General features: G+C 39.0%; 1 protein-coding gene across 1 annotated transcript in view; it reads right to left on the minus strand.

The window, feature by feature from the left end:
* The window catches only part of TNRC6C (trinucleotide repeat containing adaptor 6C), a 104331-nt gene extending 100054 nt beyond the window's left edge, over positions 1-4277 (minus strand). The window contains exons 1-2 of the mRNA XM_038546473.1: positions 4222-4277; positions 3408-3429 (exon numbers count right to left, since the gene is read on the minus strand). The gene's annotated coding sequence lies outside the window, so the exon portion shown is untranslated. The remainder of the gene's footprint in view (positions 1-3407; positions 3430-4221) is intronic.
* Positions 4278-7176: the final 2899 nt, after the last annotated feature.

The raw sequence follows: 7176 nt of genomic DNA on the forward strand, positions 1-7176 counted from the left end.
TCTTAAAATGAATGATTATACTGATAATGGATATACAATATTGATGTCTCCTTCATCTTCATATAACAGCAGAAAAAAAATCTGACAGCCAGAAGATAGGGGTTCTAGTTCTGCCACTAACTATAGCTGTCAAAACTTGTACAGATTGTTTAGCCTCTTTGAATTTCATTTCTGAACCAATGAAGAACTGGGAAATTTCTAAGGATCCTTCAAATGCTAAGATTTTATTAATTTTGCAGACAGGCAAACAAAATGTCATATTTTATAAAATATACTGTGCCAAGCGCACTAACTAGACTTTTAACTATTGCTTCTAAGGATAACTCATACATTCAAAATAATATTTGTTTTGTTATGTGGATACATGTAAACTCAAGGAATCTGGCCAATTTTATTACACAGTGTAATTCAGGAAAACACAGATGTGATGCCTTATGAAAGCTAACTGCTGAATATTGTGTTGAGCAAATAGCTCACAACTGAGCAAATATCACTCAGCCGACTCTGCTAAAAAGAAGGGCCACCTAACTGGTAAAACACAGAGATGTGGATTCTCACTCATATTTGTTCAAATCTAGATCTGACTATGAAATTGGGAAAGCATCCTTTAAGCTTCAATGCTCATCTTCATTCATACTGAGAAAACCATATGTTTATAGAATGAGCCTTAATAGGAATACAGCACAGTGCAAACAAAACTGTGACCCCAAAATCTTTATCACTGAATGTGAGGCTGCTGAAAGAATATGGTTTCAATTGATTTACATTAACAAAAGCACATATATATTTTCTTAAAATTAGCATTACAAATTGAATGTATGGCAAAGTTGAATACCCAACCGTAAAACTTAAATTATAATCCTTGCAAGCAATATTAGGAGACTAATCATAATACATGAATTTATAAAAGTATAGGACTCAAAAGCATAAAGCATTAATCATATGGAGTTTGAGACATATTGGGTCAAGATACTTGCTTTCATACATGATGTAATTAACTTTGAGCTTCTTGTATGAAAACTTATCTATTTTATGAACTTTAGAAAATCTGGTCAAAACCAATGAATTAAATTACTTCATGTTTATGGGCATTATAATTAATCTTAAAAAAATTAAATCCATAAAAAACCCTAGAAACCCTAGGCTCACAAAGTCATCACATCACATATAAAGCTACTAGTATCTGTGCTCAAATTAAGGGCAGCACCCAAAATAAAGGAAAGAGATTACTGATAACCAAAGCAAAACCCATCTTACAGCATCCGACACTCAGATACCAGGTCCTTCAAAGCAGAAATACAATATGTAAGTGAGGTCATGTCTGATCACCTTCCTCCAACTGTGAGAGCATCTCTAGTCTTACTAAAGGCATTAACAGATTATTGTGCTCAGCTACCTCTTTCTTGAAGCAGAAATTATGAGAAACTATTTTGTTTGTGAAAATCTCATACAACGGTTTTCAAATTGTTCAGTGTAGCTCTTTGAGGCACAGGGGCTGGGGAAGTGTTAATTAGGGGAAGCAGCAGGCCCTGCCTGTCTTGTCCAACACACATGTCCAGTCAGAAATTCAGAATCACCTTCCTGTAGTTAATTTTAATTTGAGCCAGTAATAATGGAGCATCTGAGAAAAATTTAAGCCTTAATACTGCTAATATTCATTAATGAATTATCCAGTAGCACTGTTATTTATAATTTAAAAGCTTTTTTTCTTCTGTTTAGGAGACATTAATAAACATTATCATTATGTGTGCTAAGGCTAAGGCTAGATATAGTTAGCACAACTGATGACAAATTACACCCAAAGGAGTAGTAATTTAGAGAAGATAAAAGGAGAAGAGACAACACCAGCACACTTTGGAGTAAGTAAAGAAATGCTCATCAGAATAGTAACAGGAAATAATAATTCTGTGTTGTGTAACAGGATCACTATACAAACATAAGCAATTTGTTACTATTTGAAGAGAAAACATTGACAATGACAAGAGAATATGGTCAGTATTAAATCAGGTTATAAAAACTTCTCAGAATGTTAAAAACAAAAGGAAATAAATATCTCAAAACAATAATGACAAGTGGAAGAAACCACTGTTTCTTATTCAAGATCATAACTGCTAATGCAACCATGTACCACAACCCTTTGAACCTTCTGGAAAAGTGTGCTGTACATTCATACTTCTGGGGGTGAGAAACAAATGTCCTTTCTGGGGTCTGGGCTGCCTTTTAATATTTACTTTATATGAAATCCCATCTTACTGTGACCCTGGGAGCTCGGAGGCCCACTGTGCAGGGGTCAGAAGTCCACCTCTCTCAAGTCCTCTCCTTGCATGAGCAGCTGGCCAGGCACAGGCTGCTTAACTCTCATGTCAGCCTCAGTTTCTTCATGGTCACCTAATACCTGCCCTGCTCAGTTTTGAAGTTCAAATGAAGTCATATACATAAACTTTGTTTTGGAAACTCTAAGATGCCAAACAAAAGCAGGGTATTAGTAGCAACACCTACCACCTGAAACTGCACTCTGATAAGTCTTTATAGCACTCATGCCTACACGTACAACTGTGTCCAACAGAAACTTTAAAATCCTAAAAATTTCCAGTTATTTATAGCTCACTTTTACTGAGCACCAATTATGTGCTGGGCACCAAGCTCTTTTCATACATGATCTCATTTAATCTTCACAGGAGCTTTATGAAGTGGGAGCCACTCACTTACCAGCTTTCTCATTTTCAGTAGGAAATACCTGAAGCTTGGAGAAATGAAGTAACTGGCCCCAAATTCAATAGAGCTGGCAGCTGGAGCTCCTGTGCACATGCTTCTCCTCATCTGACCAGGGCAAGCACAGGGTGAAACTGGTAGTGCTGCTTCCACTGTGCTTCTTCTCCAGCAAATCCCAGGGACACCTTGGTGCCTAGAGGAACTACATGTGTTTCCAATACCTGCTAAGACCCTAACAAGTAAATTTTCTACTTAAAAAATAAAAAAGAAATCTTCTATATATCAATAAGCGAAGAGGGAATACAGAAAGAATATAACTCTTTTTGTTATGTTGTCGGCAAAGAGAAATTAGAAGCTTCAAAAAAATTCAGTATCTTTCAGTTGTTCTTTTCAAATTGGATCACCTTTATCAGTTTAGTCCTTGTTTAGTGAACGGTAAACCAAAGGAAAAGTAAAAAACATTGTTCAGAAAGCGAACAAAACATTCTTTAGGCATTTTAGATTAAACAAATGCCAATGAAATGCAGATGTGAATGAAACCAGTGAGAAATGAAGAAGTACACAGGGAATGATAAAAAGCAGCAGCCAGGGTCAGATTCCTTGTTTTTAACTGTCAATTAAAATAACAGTCATCTTCATCATACAAAGTGTGGTTCTGTCTTAAAATGTACCGCCCCCAAATAAAATAAACTTACCTTTGGTTTTTTGATCAGCAGCCTGGAAAAAAAAAAATCAGAAACTCTTTAGGAATAATAATGTGTAGAATGTGCACATCTATGAAAGTTTATAAGCAGACTTCAATACTAGAAATTTTAAAAAACAAGTTTTTACCCAATTTATTAAAATTTATTACTGAGAAAATGTGTAATTGTCCACATGCTATTATGAGCCAATATTGATCTAAAGATAAAAGAAAAAGAAAAAGAAAAGAAAACCTATCTGGAAGCTCATCAGAGTCTCTGTATTTTAACAAAGACTAAAAGGTACAGTTTAAAATACAAGGTACATTAAACTAGGTAAGACCAACAACAAAAAGCCTAACGTGGTATATTAAATGCCGTAAGATTCACGTAAGATAAGATTTATAGAAGGACATTTAATTTTTAATATTTACCAACAGGATTCATAAAAGAACATTTGCCAAACCTGTAATAATTATTTCTAGCTTTCCTAATAAAATCAGTTACATGGCCCTTTCCTCATTTCTCAGCCATGGCTGTTCCGGACAATTTGCAGTAAGTGGAATAGCATAGCATGGACATTCTTTATAACAAACAACGAAAATCAGACTTCTTTAATACATAGCTCTACTATTTCTAGTTCCTTAAGAAAGACATTCTGTGGCTGTCACCTTATATTTATTTCGCTAGTACTTCTATTTTTTGCTAATTATAGACTAAGCATATTGATTTTTGAGGTCATAAAATGGAATTCTAATATAATGGTTGTGACAATGCAAAATGAGACACACAATGATCACAGGCTATGAAGTAGGAATGCCAGTCAAACCTTTTTCTGAGCACCTTCCTTCTTTTTCTTTTCTTCCTGCTTTTTCTTTTTCTTTTCTTCCATCAAACGTTCCTCTTTTTGTGTTTCTTGTTCTTTCTCCCTATGGAACAAAGAAAGGTGGCATTGCTATAATGTCCATTTTAAGTCAAACAATGAAAAAGCATTAGCTGCAGGAACTTTTAGGTGAGACTGAGTTGCTTGCACAGTATGCAGAAGGGCATTCCAAGAGGGGCATGGAACATGGGGCATTCTTCCAAGGCCACCACTTCCCAGGGTGACCCTGACAACGTTAGTGGTTCAGTGGTCGTTTATTTTACCCATGGGTCGAACACCATGCTTCTAGCAGGACGCATGTTAGGCAATAAGGGTATGAAATAGAGTAAGACACTGTTACGAAGGTCCGGCCTCAGACCCACACCTCTCAGTGTTGTCTCAGGAGCCACATCATCAGCAGGCTTCTGACAATGTATTAAAAATGCAGGTTCCTGGGTTCCACCCTAACCCAACCAAATCAGAGTCTTTGGAGGTGATTCTCATGCACATTATATGTTTGCTTGAAAAATCGATTATTTTAAAAATTTTTTACCCAAGTTTAGTGGTTCAGCACTTATGTACAATACCCGGTACTCATCACAGCAAGTACCCTCCTTAACCCTCATCACCCATTTAACCCATCCCCCTGCCCACCCCCCCTCCAGCAACCCTCCATTTGTTCTCTATAGTTAAGAGTCTGTTTCCTGGTTTGCCTCCCTGCCACCCCATGTTCATCTGTCTCTTAAATTCCAAATGAGTGAGATCATGTGGTATGTCTTTCTGACTTATTTCACTTAGCATAATACTTTCTAGCTCCATCCATGTCATTGCAAATAGCAAGATTTCATTCTTTTTTGATGGCTGAGTAATATTCCATTGTGTATATATACCACAACTTCTTTATTCATTCATCAGTTGATGGGCTCTCTCTGTAGTTTGGCTACTGCTGATAATGCTGGTGTAAACATCAGGGTACATGTACACCTTTAAATTCATATTTGAGTAAATACTTAGTAGTGCACTTGCTGGATGGCAACAAGCTTATAACTTTTGGGGAATTCTTATACTGTCATCCAGAGTGGCTACACCAGTTTGCATTCCCACCAATAGTGGGAATGGGCATCTTTTCAAAGAGAAAGCAATTCTTTTTCTTTTCTTTTAAGAGTTATTTATTTATTTATTTATTTATTTATTTATTTATTTATTTATTTAAGATTCCTACATGATATGTTTGTTTGAAAGGGCAATTTTAAAAATAAATTTATTTTTTATTGGTGTTCAATTTGCCAACATATAGAATAACACCCAGTGCTCATCCCATCAAGTGCCTCCCCTCAGTGCCCGTCACCCAGTCACCCCCACCCCCCGCCCACCTCCCCCAATTTTTTTCTTTTATTTATTTATTTATTTATTTTTAATTTTTTTCTTTTAAAGTAGATTCCACGACCAGTGTGGAGTCCAATGCAGGGCTCAAGCTCATGCCAGATATCAAGATTTGAGCTGAGGGCAGCCCGGGTGGCTCAGCGGTTTAGCGCCGCCTTCAGCCCAGGGCCTGATACTGGAGACCTGGGATCAAGTCGCACATCCGGCTCCCTGCATGAAGCCTGCTTCTCCCTCTGCCTGTGTCTCTGCTGCCCCCCACCCCCACCCCGTGTGTGTGTCTCTCATGAATAAATAAAATCTTTTAAAAAGATTTGAACTGAGATCAAGAGTCGGATGCTTAACCAACTGAGACACCCAGGTGTCTCAAAAAGCAATTTTATCTATCTATCTATCTATCTATCTATCTATCTATCTATCTATCTTTCTATTTATTTTAGAGAGAGAGCACATGGAGGGGGGAGAGGCAGAAGGAAAGGGAGAGAGAATCTTGAGCAGGTTCCAGGCTCAGTGTGGAGCCCAACATGGGACTCCATCTCCTGTCCCTGAGATCATGACCTGAGCTGAAATTAAGAGCCACCCAGGCACTCCGAGAGCAATTATTTTTTAAACAGATTCCTACACAGCATGGTGAGCTACTATAAGGATACGCAGGAGCACAGCACAGAGTAAAAACCACTTGGAAAGGTCAGCCTGTAAGCCAGGGCTTGCACACTGCAAAAGCATTTGGCTGGCACAGAGTAGTGTGTTAGATATCAATTTACTGCTGGGCAATTCCAGTCAACCTTCAACACACATTCTGCAGTAAACGGGCAGTTCCTTTAAGTATTTCTCCTTTCCAGGGAGCATACCTGAGCATGTAGCTTTAAGGACACCAGTGATTACACCAGCCTTGAGCCAGAAAGGGTGGTCCCACAGCAACCTCGCAGCACGTGGTCTAGTGTCACCTGTCTGTGACCCTTTCAGCAGACACTGTTATGCTCTGGGCTTCCTGCTGCTTGCCCTACCCTACATTCATGCCTTGTGGTCCTGCTGATGACAGGGCCCTCCAGACTGGGACCCCGTGTGCACCACATCTCCTGCTGCACTGCTATTCCTACTTCCTCAGCACAGCCCATGGCTGGCCATTGACTGCAGCTTGCCACCAGGAGGGCCGCCCCCAGGACCCCGTTTTCCTGTGTGGCCCTGTGACTGGCTACTGGCTGTGGCTTTCCTGAGCCAGTCCTGTGTTCTGGAGGTGTGTTTCCTGCTGCCCAGCAACTGCACACTTGCTGACATGCGTTAATCATGGAGGTGCTCTGCTACTCATGGGCTGCAACTACACCTTCTTCAGCAAGTCTGAACCCTAGACTTCCTCAGGGACTCTCCTTCAGCCCTAGGCCACACGGTTTCTAAAGCGACTCTTTTATCACAGTTTAACTATTCTTTGTAAGAAACTTTCCGTTTCCATTACTGTGTGCTTTTTATCTCCTGCCTGGGCCCAGGCTGATACAGGCAGGAAAGAGGATGTACCAGACTAAATAGAAGAAACAGTATGCACAA

Source organism: Canis lupus, chromosome 9 (genome assembly GCF_011100685.1).
Source record: "Canis lupus familiaris isolate Mischka breed German Shepherd chromosome 9, alternate assembly UU_Cfam_GSD_1.0, whole genome shotgun sequence".
Classification (NCBI taxonomy): Eukaryota; Metazoa; Chordata; class Mammalia; order Carnivora; family Canidae; genus Canis; species Canis lupus.